General features: G+C 55.7%; 1 protein-coding gene across 5 annotated transcripts in view; it reads right to left on the bottom strand.

Moving 5' to 3' along the window:
- The window catches only part of RAI1 (retinoic acid induced 1), a 75973-nt gene extending 62136 nt beyond the window's left edge, over positions 1 to 13837 (bottom strand). For 2 of the 5 annotated variants that reach the window (XM_069810406.1, XM_069810409.1), the window contains exons 1-2: positions 13699 to 13816; positions 857 to 968 (exon numbers count right to left, since the gene is read on the bottom strand). The gene's annotated coding sequence lies outside the window, so the exon portion shown is untranslated. Of the gene's footprint in view, positions 1 to 856; positions 969 to 13698 lie in introns of all 5 variants that reach the window. The other 3 variants (XM_069810405.1, XM_069810407.1, XM_069810410.1) reach the window with 3 other exon arrangements.
- Between the last annotated feature and the right edge of the window lie 282 nt (positions 13838 to 14119).

Raw genomic sequence — 14119 nt, 5'->3', positions numbered from 1 at the left:
CAAAATGGGGCTGTCTCAGGGCGCAAAGGAAAGGCGACGTCGTGATTTCGGAGCAGTGCGTGCCACTGCGAGCGAGGAACTGTGGGTAAGCAAGGATGTACGCTCCAGGGGAGCTGAGACGGACGCTGCCTGTCTCTTACATGCTTGCCCAATGCTTTGCACAGCAATGCACAGGTCTCCCAGCACTGCCAGACCACAAACAACAAACAGCTTGTCTGACTTGGTTTTAATCTCAAGGGAACAACCTGCGTTTGTACAGCTCCTGGCACCACCTGGCTCAGAGCCTGTTAGGAGACTCTAGCCTGGACCGTTGGGCGTCAGTATGCAGAACCTCAGCGAGCTTTACTGTCACCATGGCAAGAAATGGGCTTGCACCAGGAACATGAATCAGCTGGAAAAAGTGAATCTCCGAGTGAAATGGCTTCAAGGAACCACCATGCTCACGTGCTACTACAGGTCTGTTCCAAATCCACACCTCAGCCCAAACCGTATCCCAAGGCTCCATTCCGGGATGGGACAGGGATGTGCCCACCCTGAACAACCCTTCTGCTGCAGCCTCAAGATGCCCAAGTCATGCCCTTGCATCTCCACCAGAGGCCAAACCTGCATCCCATAAGCTTGAAAAACAGGTCTGAAATGTCCAGTCCAGATTCCTCTGTTATAAAGTGCAGCTCTGAAAGATAGAAATGGAAGCTGAGACCTGTTAAATCCATAGACCCACCCACTGGAGAGCCATGCAGGCTCGTCCCTACAGTACTCTCTGGCCCTCCGTCTAGTCCAGTTTGTAAGTGATAAAAGCGTCCATGACTGCAGCTCTCATCTGGGAAGAAGAACAAACAACCCAAGCAGATCTTACCACTGGGAAATGGTTTCTAAGGGTCTCCAGAGATATCCTCTTTCCTATGCTCATTCCATTAGTGCTGTGCATGCTCCATTGTCCCAGTCTCTCCCTCCTTAGTGGTTACATCCTACAAATACAAACAGATTTCGAATCCCCTGTAGCTATTTGGCCCACGTTGATAATAATTTTCCCTCCTTGAGCACCTTTTATCTAGAGATCTGGAAGCATCTCCCTGGCATTAATAGTTATTAGCTTCTCCACCATCATGCAATGTAGGGTTAGCACCGTTACATTTTACAGCTGATGGGAACTCGGGCACAGCACAGTTAGAGATTCAGTCCTGCCAAGTGGTGCATCCTCTCATGCCCTATCAAATGGCACAGGGATGGCAGCGTTCGGCCCCTTGCTGAATCCTTGCTGAATCGGGCCCTAAACAATTTGCCAACAGCATCAGAGAGAGGAAGCGATCCCAGGTGTGTGCCTGAGTCACCAAATCCTCTGTTTTCCCTTCTACGCCTAGAGAAGTCAATGGAAAGTCTCCCATGGATGGCAATGGGAAGTTCATGCTTTTTGAGTCAGTTGAAACAGCTTTTTTGTTGTTGTTTTTTTGGGCAAAGAGGCTTTTGCTGCACAGTCATTTTGATAAACCAAGGAGCCAGGCTTTTACCCAGCAACAGGCTGGGAGAATGACTGATGGAGACCATGACCCCAGTGAACCACAGCCTTGCTCCCCCAGTCCCTTCCCATTTGCCTTTTGTGATTACAATTAGTAGTGGGGGCTGGCAGGTGGGGGAAAAATAAAATAAAATAAATTAAAAGCCACCCCCCCCGCCCCGCTCCCACCCCCTCATTGTCTGCGTGAGGCTGGCTGAGCCTCTGCACACTGCAGTCCTCTGCCCATTGTACTGCTGAGAACATGCGAACAGACGCTCTCGGGCGATGGGTTTTATTGAACGCAACTTCAATGGCAAATGGAGGGGGGGGTGAGAGAGAAAAAAAAAAAAAAGCCTTGAAAATCCATGCCAAAAAAAAGAGGTGGGGAGGGTGTTCTTTAATGCAATCAATGGCTCCTTCCTATAACTCTGCCTGTTGTGAGGAAATTTCTTTCCAGTAGCAGCCAGCAGCAGTCCCAAGGCTGTGACATTGCTGTAACGCTTGGAGCTCAGCTCTCTATCTCTGGCAGCAGCCCCGTCTTTTTGTCATTATTGGCTGTGATTGCAGGGGGTGCATGCCAGCTTGCCGAGTGCTGAGATATTGCTGTCTTCCCCTCCCTCTGGACAACCTGCCCTCGGAGAGGAGTTTGGGAGGGCGGTGGGGAGGAGACGGGGGTGAAATAGGGAGCTGAATTCTCTCTGCCTCCCCTGAGTAAGCTCCTATCCAAACCCACATGGATAGGTAGAGGTCCCCAAGGCCCTTTCGGAAAGCTCATTAGGAAAGTAGTGACAGATGCATTAGCTATTAAAAAAAAGGGGGGGAGAAGCTATCATAGAACTTTAAAAAAAAGCAGCAGCAGCCGCCCGACAGTTTTATTGCTGTCAGATCCTTTTTTTCAGTGGGCACGTTGCAAAGCAGGAGAGGTTTGGGGAAATATCTGACGCACGCACGGTCTTCCCGTGCTCTGGGCTGTCAATAAGCCAGCCGGGGTATTTCTCACACCCCCAGGAGGGAGCTGCCAGCTCTGCCTATTGCCACTGCAGCCACTCACCCTCCCCATCCACCCCAGCACCTCCCGGAGAGGAGTTTTTGGAACGGGCACGTCTGGCTGCATGCAAAGCTGTGGGAAGAACCCACTGGGATGCCACAGGGGGCCAAAAAAAATGGGCGTCAGCTGCTGCCATCTCCGACTCAAGCTGCAGCCTGGGGAGGACAGGTCTTGGCATGAGATGTTCCCTCCTGATCTAAGCAGAGGCTGCTGAGATGGTGATAGAGTCCTGCATGCCGGGACCTGCTGTCCCTGCAAGCTCCAGCAACGCGCTCAATGGAAGGACGGGTACAGGTCACATTGTGCAACTGCATCGGATGCGCAGTCAGGCTCATGGCCCCATCTCAGGTCCCCCATCGCTCCAGCACAAGGTTGCAACCCGCAGCCCTCGGAGCCTGGGGAACAGGCACACACATGTGCCAGGGGGGTGCGTGCCGGCAGAAAGGATCAACTCCCTGCGCCGAGGGCAAGCAACACATCTGGCAGCCACGGAACCCTGCGTAGGGACTGGGGACCAGGCACGGGGTAGGGTGGGAAATGGTGGGGACTGGATGAAGACTGGATGCTCTGGATGGTGGTCTGGGCTGGTGAGCTGCGGTGGGCAAGGGGGTAGATGATGGGAAGGATGGGGAGGCAGGATCAAGGTGACAGTGTGGGTTTGGTCCCTCCCCATCCTATGAACCAAAAAGGCCACCACTGGTCTTACACCTGTGTGAAGAGCAGAGCCCAGCTAATAAGAGGAGAACAACAGATGTTGCACCTGCATGACAGCTCCCGAATGGCGCCAGACGAGCTGGAATTCACATCTGAGCCGCAACGGCAAAGCTCTTCCCACAGACAGCGGTGGGAAGCGGGGATCAAAATGCCACTTCCACAACCGCTCTCCCAGCCCCAGGTCCTGCATCCATGCGCCACATTTTCCACGGACCATCCTCATCACTACAGGGCACTCACACGAGGCATGAGTGGGCCCCCTTCGAGACCTCGGCATCCCTCAAAAAGGGGCACAGCTGTTTCAAAAGCAACCAAGGGGGTATTGGAGGCAGCCATCAGCCCATGCCCCCCGACCTTCCCTCCTGCCACCTCCCAACCGCAGCCAGGAGGCAGAAACCTCACCGGAGGAAAACAGCAGCAGCAAAAATCGTCCCCCCCGGTCGAGTTTTAAATGGCTCTCGGATCCCTTCAAACAAATCTAAATGCACCGATCCTATTGTGTGCATAAATCTTTGCACCGGGGCCTGCACGCCTCCACACTATTGATAAAGAGAAACGAGTCTTAAATATTTAATGAGCGAATAAACCCGTTAAGAGGATATGATTAACTGCACGCCACAGCTCTGCATTTAAGGTGTCCCTGCTGTACCTTTAGAGGGGTTTTATTTTTAAGGGAAATCGGCAGCAGCAGCTGGTGGAAGCGAGCAGCCGGGGTGTGCGGGTGCCACACAAATGGGAACACCAGCACAACACTCCACTTCAGAGGCATAAATATGCCCCGGGAACTCGTGCTATTAAGGGGGGGACAAGTGGGGCCCCATTGACTCAGCCTGATGGTGGGGGACAGAAAATAAAGCCAAGGAGGCTTTATGAGAGGTGGCAGGAGCCAGGCTGTCGGTTAGAGAAAACATCTGAACTCTGCACCTTTCTGTCTCGCCTCGCAGCAGGAGGGGGCTGGTGCGGGGGGGGGCGGGAATCAGGAGACCTTGGAGCTATTTCCAGCTGAAAAAGGGAGCTGGAGTGCGACCTTGGGCAAGCCACTTACGGTCACCCGCTGCCTGGAGTCGAGCTCTGCGCGAGACAACCGGAGTCTTGTCTGCTGTGGGTGCGGATCAAGGCAGTATGTGGAGCCAGGCTGGTTGCACGTTCCTTCCCTCCGCCTCCACCGAGCCGGCAGCAGCCTCAGCCCAGGGCCAGAGCGCCGAGCAGGGCCAGGGTACCAACTCACCGCCGCACGCCAGCCAGCCCACAGGATGTTTCTCAGGCACCCAGAGAGCCGTCGATGGAAGATTTTATGAAACCGAGTGCTATAAATGTCCCCTTGCTATGTGACTTTTTATGTTTCTAAATTATTTTGATCATTATTTTTACCAGAGCGAGGTGAATAATACAAAACAAACCACTGTGAATCATCACTCCAGTTTTTAGATATGTTAAATTTAGCTGTTTTGGTGCCACCTTTTTGTTTATATTCTCCAAGTGTTTCTTGCCAACAAGTTACCGGCAGGGATTTTTGGCCAGGAAGGGATGAAAAAAAAAGACAAGACAGACTGTTAATTTTTAGCGGCAACTGAAGATATTGGAAGAAAGTGAATTTCAAATTCTTAATTGCAACAGTTCCCTCCCCAAACCTCAAGTCTAAAAATTAAGCCTGCCCAATCGGGAAGCCGAAATCCATCATGTGATATAAGATCCCAATTAAAACAACTCTCATTCTTGAGACCGAGTATTCACAAAAAAGCAAAGACCACGAATTATTTGCAGAAATTATCTGGAGAACAATTTTGAATAATGAATATGATGGTGGAAATCGCAGTCACTTTGAATACTTAATGCAAGTACAAAAAATCACAAACAATTTGTGAACAGAAAAGAGGTGAAATACGTGGAATAGATCATTTATCACAGTTCTGCCACCATCAGCGATTATTACATATGAACGATGCCCCTGTATGGCTGTAAACGCTGCAGAAATTAGCTATAGCGACTGATGGACAGATGGAAGTCATGCTTGGAAATACACCTAATCGAAGAGGCTGTGCTACCACAGCCAAGTAAGGGACCACGCGCCCGTGACCTGGTATAAATCAGGGCGAAATAACTCGGGAAACGGGATGTACAAAGCAACCCCGGGCAGGAGGAAGGGATGCTCTGGGTGACGCAGCCGAGCGGAGAGCAGCTGTAGAGGAAGAGGCGCGTAGCCCTGACACATGCAGGCCAAATCCCAAGAGGCACTAGCGCAGAGTAACATCGAGGATGAGCTTCGAGACTGTGTGACTATAACTGGTAGAAGGGGGTGGGAGATGCCTGCTCCCTTCCTGTGCATGGCTGGCAAGCAGGGCAGCAGCAGGGAAAGGAGAGGCTCCAGGTAGGTCTGGATAAAACACGGGCAGATGCTGCTTCACCAAATACTGGCTCTGCAATGGGAAATACTGTCCTGCCAGCCAGGGGCTGCAAGCATCCAGACTTCTGCAAGGTCTGAAGCTGAGAGCCAGGGCTTCACCAGATCCCACCCTGTCTCAGCCACCTCTCCTCAAGCCTTGGGCTGAGCCAAACTCTGGCTTCACCCCGAGAGCGGCTCCCATGGCCACCTTTGTTGCTCAGAGCATGCAGGACCAGAGAAGCAGACGTCTGCTAAAACCTGAACAGTCTTTCTTGCCCGGGAGCCAAACTCCACGTCTTTGTTAGATTTACTTTACCACAGCATTAGCTTTGCATTGCATCTACCAGCACCGAGTGTGGAGGCTAAACCCTCACCAGGCTTGCTTTTCTGCCAACGGGGTTCAGCTGGGAGGGAGAAAGGCAGGGAGAGTTTGGGGGGCAGGAGTAAATAAAGAAGGAGAGAGGGTGCTGGAGGACTTTGGGGGCCACAGCAGGGCATGGAAGAGCTGGGAGAAGGCAGCAGCATAGGGAAGCCGGGCAGGTGGCTGCAGAGGACGCGGCACTGCCGAGATGGAAGGGAACAAGTGCCCCTGAGCAGCACTGATAGTAGGGGTCTAGCCATGCCACTTCAATAACACTTTTTTTTCCTCTCCGGTGCACAGACTCTCTGCAGACCACCTGTCCCAGCTGGATGACCACACACTGAGAACCACGGTCCCTGAAGGGTGCTGCCACCCACTTCAACACGGGCAAAACCTGCTCTTGCAGTCGCTGTCTGTGCTTCCCTGCAGAGCATGCAACTGCCCCCGCGCCAGGCAAAGTCTGCAAGTACTGCTCAGGCAGGGAGACGCTGGGCCTCTTCCTGCCCAAATACTGTGTGCGAGGCAGCGCAGCAACGGTCTGGTAGAGATGGAGCTTTTTTACATCCCAGCCTGGTCAGCTGACGTTTATCAGGGTAACAAAAGGTTACAGCCCGATCACAAGACAGGCTGACAATGCATCTTCCCCTTCTGGGGAGGAAAGTCAAGCGCCAAAGTTGTAAAAGGAGTCCAGTCATCTTTCGTATCTTCTTTTGCCTGCAGTTTGACGTGTGGAGAGACGGTTCCTCTCATCTTACTTTGAAATGAAAGAGGAAAGGAAAATGCAGAACATTCTGCATTTTAGGTGCAGGAATTAAAAAAAAATAAAAATCAAATCCTTCTAATGTTTCAGATCAAATATTCCCCAAAGCTTCTGTTGTGGTACTCTAAGAAAGCAGAGGCTGGATCTCTTGAATTCACTTGAATTCAGGATGGTTCTATCAATTTGCACCAGCATTTCAACAAGCCTGGCTGAGTATGCAGAGGAAAGCCTGGCTGTTATGTGCCTGGACTGAGGCATCAAGAGAACCACTCAGGAACTGAGAGTCATTATTTGTTATTAACTCACCTGGAATCTGTGATTTCTTACATGTTATTTTGCTATTTGGCTGTGGAGTGAAACAGCTCCTTAAAAAGAAAAAAAAAAAGGAAAAAGCGAATTGTCCACTAGTGCAGGATCATCTTTCCAGTGGACTCTAGCAGGTCTCCAGCAACCTGGATCAAAACCGATTAAGACCATCCTGGTGGCTTCAGGATTCTCTTCTTGTGCCCCTTTATTTACTGTAGATTCCCTCTGTGGCAGCACTAACCAGCCCCTGCAGAGATTGCCCTGTTCCAGCCTCCTGCTTTTCCAGGTTTGGGCAGGCACTGGGTATTGCATTTGGCTGTTTTCGGAGCATGGGTGTTTGCTTCATGTGTCCCTGTAGAGCAGAGTCCCCTTGGAAGGCTGTCCCAGGCAGGAAACTGCTGCTGCTCCTGGTTAGGGAATCACATGGGGAAAATCAGTTTCTCTTTCTTTTAAAAAAGCTTCCGAGTGAGGAGTTTTTTCTGGAGAGATGGAGAACTGCTGAGATCCCATGGGCTCTGCTCCTGCCTGCCTGACAGATTCCCCCCAGCACCAATTTGGCTAGTATGGTGGTTGCCATAATTATTTTTTAGGGATAACCATTTGTTGGGACAACAGCTTGCTGGGATAATGACAGGGTGTACAGGGCACTTCTACGCCCCAGCTCTCTTACAGCATTTGCGTGTTATCTTGCTTATTTTGCAGACGGGGAAACCGAGGCACAGAGCTGACTCTGGAGATGGCCGAGGCTCCAGCAGTATCTCCAAGCTGCAGCACTCGGGTGCTCCAGCGACGCTGCCCACATGCTGCAGTATCAGTGTCTTGCCCACAATCCAGCTGAACTTCCCCAAGATCCCCAGACGAGGGATCTCCTGCATCCCCTCCATCCCCAAATGAGCCACCACAAGCTGCTGGCCTTGGTCCCTCTCTCTTGAGCATCAGTTTGTGTCTCTGGCACCCAACAGGCACCTCTCCCGGCAGCTGGGCTCTGCCCCACTGATGCTCAGGGTACCACCTTTCCCCACACCATCCCCAGGAGGGCATCACGGCAGGGCTTGTGCATCTCCGCCATGGCTGGTGACGGCAGGGCGGACAATGACATTTGCTGCGGGAGCCTGACATTGAACCCAGCCAGTCAGAACGGCGGGTGTTTTGCTGGCAAGGGTAGCAGCTCTGCTCCGACACCATGAGCGAGGGGACAGGAGAGGGAGGGGAAAGGAAAAAAGCCGAAGCAGCAGCCAGACAGCTGCCTCTTCCTCCTCCTCCTTTTGTGCAGAAATGTGTTTTTGTTTGTCAGTCAAACAGATTGTTTTCTCCTTCTTTGCAGGCCAATTGTTTCTGCTCCTGCAAGATAAGGGATTGAAAAGGGCTATATTTTTATGGCACGGAATCTAGGCCCTCCGAATTGGAGGGGAGACATCAAGTGGGAGGAGATTCCTGTTCAAACCAACACTCCTCTCCCCAGTTCCACTCTCCAATCCTATTTCCACCCCCATTTTCCTTTTTTCTCCTTCCTTCTCCTGCCTGGAGCTGCCTCTCAGCCCTCTCGCTATTTAATCTCTGTCTCTCTGGTAGACTCAGGAGGTTTACGCAGCTTCGTCCTCTTTGCACCATCTGCTGAAAAGAATCCGTCTTTCCCCTTGCTGCTCTGGCCGGCAGCTCCTCCTGCCATCCTCCCCCACCAAAAAGGGGAGAGCGGAGCTGGTGCCACCGCACGTGTACATCCAGACGAACCCAGGAGGGGGTTTTCCTTTTCTGTGAAGGTTTTGCCCAGAAAGCGCCTTGGAGAGCCAGACCCCACTGTGGGGCAGGAGCAGGAAGCAGAGACAAGGGAGGAAAATGGTTAGTAAGAGCAAGCCCAGGCCAGGATAAGACAGCAGGTTCCTCTCCTGGCTCCCAGAGTGGGTTCAAGGAACCTCTGTCCAGCCTTCTTTCTTTCTCATGTCAGACTCCCCCAAATCTGCAATCCGGGTGAGATGCCGTGACTGATGATGATGGCGGAGAGTGGCAACACCGGAGAGGTGACCGCTGAATGATCATCAGCATCGTATTTATGCCATCAGAGCAGGTCCCCAAGCCAACAGATCTGGAGAAGGTCCTAGCTCCAGGGACCATCAGGGCTGGAAGCAACCCCAGCCTCACAAGCGGTGGGGATGCCTGTGTCCCAAGCACGAGTCCTTTGCTCCTGTGCGCCGATCACATCGCACTTCGTTGTTCGGGGCTGACGACCGGAGGGAGGTTTTGCCTCTCCTCCTCGGGGGATGAGAGCCTGGAAGGGGGCAGCGTGGTTCATATCCAACTCATAAGCCTCTCAGAGCTCAGGCTTGAGGACTGAGATTCACTCAATTAATTTTGCTTTGGCAAAAAGTCCATTTTTATTGCTATTTCATGCCTTCAGTATAGATTTTCCCTGCTCGTCTCAAAGGGATAATAAAACCCGACTCGTTCTTTTTATAAAAGTCTCACACTCCCTCTCTCACCAGGCTCTGTGTTCCCCAGCTAGAGATGTAAATTTAAAGGGGAAATGCTGTCATTTAAAACAAAACAAAACCAAAAAAAGCAACTCAGAAAGCCCATCTTTGAGCATATTCCAGCTCTTAAAACTAGGCCATGCAACCGAAGCAAAAACCAAGCGGCCGCCTTCCCACAGCAAAGTGGCCTCCCCGCAGCGATGCCCACCCTCCCACTGGGGACCGGGGGTGACTGCCAGCCCTAGGAAGCCGCTCTCCATCTTGCACAGCTGGCGGTGGCCCTCAGCTTGCTGGGACGTGTAGTTTTTGCCGGCTGGGCGCTGGCGAGCGCAGGTGGCCACCGCTGCTCGGAGCCAGCTCTTCGCACTCGGCTGTGACGCCGGCTCCCCAGCACCTGCACCTGCCTCCCTCCTCCTCCTCTTCCTCCTCCTCCACACCGCGCCCGGGGTGAAAGCCTTGCTGCTGCCGGCCCCGAGCAGCCGTACAAGCCCTCCTGGGGAAAATCCCAAATCCACACGATGCTGAGCAGGTGGATTTTAAGCATGTTTCCAAGCGGGTGGTGGGACAGGACGCTGGCACGACGATGCATGGGTCTGCCCGCTCCAGCCCAGCTGGGATGCATCCTGCCCGGTCTTTGGAAGGGCCGTAGCTGCGGAGCATCCCTCTGAGAGGTAAAGAAGGGAAAGGGAAACTGCCTTTCCTCTGCCTCGTGCCCTGCTGCAGGGGACAGGATGCGAGCGGAAGCCAAGTCGCATTGCTGGAAGTCTGTCATTAGTCAGTGGCAGCAATTGCCTGGGGACAGGGTGGGGTCCCCAGCACCCGCAGTTTTTAAGAGCAGGTTAGACCCAGGTATCTGCCTGGCATGGCTGATCCAGCCCGCTAGGATGGACTCAAGACGGTTTCCTCCTGCCCTGGCCGCGTGTCTGATTCGGTGATGTGCATAAATCCGCTGTCACTGGGACTCTCCCTGCCTCGGCGGAAACCAGGAGCGAATCCAAAGCTGAGCGAAACCGTGCGAGGCAAGAGGAGACGTGCACGTGCCTGCACGGTGCCAGCCAGCATGCTGCTGCCACACCAGCCCGGCACTCAGCCCTGTGCCGCAGCACGGGACCAGACCAGCCAGGAATAGGCCGAGGTGTGACAGCTGAGCCCTTCACATGCAAATGTTTCTCCCTCTCCCCATCTTTTTCCCTTTGCCTGTGCCCCACTGCGAAGCTGCCTGCACACCCCAGCTGCCGGGAACTCAAAGCCCTGCCTGCATCTGGCAGGGCAGGCAGCACCCACGGCGAGAGGAAACCCGCAGCTTGCTCTGTTCCTGCAGGTGTGCCTCCAACCGACAAAAGTTTTAGGGCAATTCGCGCTGGGATGGGCAGAAGAGGAAAGACGAGGGTGAGGAAACCCCCCGGCGATATCACACTCCCTGGCTAAATGATGGCCCGTCACCTCCAGGCTCAGCTCGCTGTGCCCCCAGCGAGGCTACGGCGCAAGTCCCTCAGGTAAACCAAAGTTGTGCTGTATCCTCTGATGGCAGAACAAACCATCCTTCCCTGCCGTGAGCTTCCAAGCCTGAGGGATGGTGCAGAAAAGAATTCTGCAGCTTCCCCCTTTTGCGGGAAATCAGTCGGGGTCCCTAGATTTTCCTGCAGAGCCCTCACAAGACTCGACCCTCCAGGCTGGAAAATCCTTAGCGAGCTGTGACAACCTCTGCAGCTCAGGCAGAGGCGAGAGATGATTAAGACTGGCTGAAATCTCACAGGACTCTGACGTCTGAGAGGCCCCATGCAAGACAGAGAAACACCCCGGGCTGCTCCTTGCAACCCACGACTCCCCTCACCTTAGCACGAGGCCGAAGGGAGACCAGGGACCAAACAAGGCCAGGAACCAGGTCACTGCCGCTGGTTTCCAGGCAGCAAAGGTTTGGAAGAGCAGAGGATCATTTAGCAGAGCGACAGTGAAGGTTCAGAGCAGAGCCTTCAAATTACACGCTACAGAGCACTTTTCCTGCCTAAAAGGTCTCTGAAATGACTGTGGCGGCTCTGAAACGAAGCACTCTGTATGCAATTGTTCCCTGGGGCTTGCAGAGGAGACAGAGCCGGGAGAAGAGAGGTGGGTCTGCGGTCCCTGGCACGGGCAGCTCCTCATCAGAGGAGGATGCACACTTCTTCTGGGCTCCACAGCACAGCCGTGCTGCTTCCCTAAATCTCCCTGGCAGTTTCTACCGGTTGTGATTTTTTTTTTTAATTTTTTTTTATCTCTCACTTCCTGCCTTGAACTTCACACAGCTCCTGGCCCCGGGCTGCAGAGCTGCTGCTCAGGGTGCAGATGCCCCCAGCCTGGGCTCTGAGCCCGATGCACAGACCCATGCTGAACCCCCCCAACACCGTGGCTCTCGCCATGCCTCAAGGCACACCTCGATCCCACGGGAAACGCGGAGGGAAGAGTGCTAGGGGAGAACGTGTCCTTTTCTTCCCATCCTTCTCCACTCCATCCCCCAGCAGCTCGAGGTCCATTTTCATCAGCCAGTGACAGACACCAGGAGATGCAGTCTCAGCACCAGCTCTGCACCTGACCGCCCAACTCCAGGGCACCACACACAGCCAACCTCCGCTTTGCCCCCCGTGGGTCCCCCCAACCTCTCCCACCAACGCACGGGTGCTGGCACCCACATCCGCAGAGCCACTGCGGTGCTGCTTGCCCACCTGGAGAACACGAGCTGCCACCCTGCAGAAGGCGGCTGAGGGGTAGGAGCGATCTGCAAATCCCAGCAGCCAGCAGAAAACCATTTCTGGACCTTCAAGGAGGCTCCAGTGATGCCCACGAGCTGGGGCAGCTGGAGCTGAGCTGGGAGAACCCTCGGAAGGTGCTGGCACCACCAGAGATGCCTTCCCTCCGCTTGCACAGGGCCCTAGGAACGCTCTCCCACGCAAAACCCCCACTGTTGTTTTTGTTCCTCCAAAACATCGCTTTGGGAGGTCACCTGAGGGCAGCCAGCCCGGGCACCGCTCGCAGCCAAGGGGAGAACAGGCGGGAACCAGTGGCCACAAGAGCTTTTGCCAAGCCAAATTTGCTCACGTCTAAGGGACGGCATCGCGCTCCGTCAAAGGCGGCGGGGAACGAACGCGCACCCCAGCAGCTCCCCACTCTGACGTCAATGAAAATCTCCGGCAGGTCTGCGACGTCAGCCGCGACGCCTCGCCATCGGCCGGAGAGCCTTCGGGATGCCGACCCTCTTGGGCCAGGGTGGGGGGGGGGGAAGAGGTCAGTCACCATCTCCATTGGGATCCCCGGTGGTACAAGCACCACCGTGCTCAGGCTGCTGTTCCAGCTGCACGTTTCCAGGGGGTGGTAGGAATGGGGGGGGGGACACTGGAATTTAGCTGGAATTTAGCAGCTTAAAAGCAGCTGCAGCAGAAGGGCTTGGGGGGGGCACACACACACACACACACCCTTCCTCCAGGGGGGCTTCAGATACACCAAATCCCCCCTCTGCATCCCCACGCTGCCAGGCGGGAACACCGCGGCCACCCGCGGGGCCGAGGGGGCCGGGGAGCCCCTCGCTGCCCCCCCTCGTGACGTCACCGAGCTAGGGCCAGGCTCGCGCTTGGCGGGGTTGGAGGGGGGGTGTCGAGGCGGGGGGGGGGGGCGAAGCGGGCTGCGGTTGTAAATGGGAGTGCGGTGCGATGGGAGCGCGGGCGGAACGCGAGGCTGGGCAGCGGGAAGGGAAGGAAAGGGAAGGGAAAAGGAAGGGAAAGGAAGGGAAAGGAAGGGAAAGGAAGGGAAAGGAAGGGAAAGGAAAGGAAGAAGATGCCGGCAGCGCGGCGGAGACGCGATGCCACCGCCGCTCCAGCGGCAGCAGGAATGCAGCGGCCCCGGCGGGAGCCGCGGCTACAGCCGCCGTTGCGACGCGAAGCAAGCGGGGTGGTAACGCGGCCCACCCCACCCCCCCCCGGTACACCGGCAAGGCCACGGGGGGCTACGGCCCCCGCCCCGCTCGGCCAACCCCTCTCCCCTCCTCCCCTCCCCGCCAGACAACGGCTGTCACCCCCCCCCCGCCCCGTTCGCCCTCCCCCGGGGCCCAGCCTCGGCGACGCGGCCGGCGGGCTAGAGCCGGGGGGGCCCACCCGGATTCCCGTCCCCCGTCCCCGTCCCCGGAGGCTTCTTACCTGACGGGCCGTGTGGCCCCGCTGCGTCTCAGCGGCGGCGCTGGGCGGGGGCGGCCCCGGCGGCCATCCCCGGGCGGCCGCGCCGCTCTCCGCCGCGCCGCGCCGTGCAGAGAGAGAGGAGCCGCCTCAGCGGTGTCAGCGGGCGGGAGCCCCGCGCGGCGCCGGGAGGGAGGGGAGGAAAGTCGGGGGCATGACCGAGCGCCGTCGGAAGTGCACGCGCGCCCGCCGCCCCTGCCCGCGACGGCGGCGACACCTGCCGGCCGCGCCGGGAGACGGCGGTAACGGGGGCAGAGCGGAGCGAAGTCCCGGTAACGGGCAACAGGGAGCAGCGGGGCCCGTCGATCAGCGCGGGGGGGGGGGGGGGCTTGGTGCGATGGGGATGGAGCGTCGCGTAAAGGGCATGCCGGTAGCCGGGCATGGC

This window comes from Haliaeetus albicilla, chromosome 22 (assembly GCF_947461875.1).
Source record: "Haliaeetus albicilla chromosome 22, bHalAlb1.1, whole genome shotgun sequence".
Lineage (NCBI taxonomy): Eukaryota > Metazoa > Chordata > Aves > Accipitriformes > Accipitridae > Haliaeetus > Haliaeetus albicilla.
This window is presented reverse-complemented; position numbering and strand designations above follow the sequence as displayed.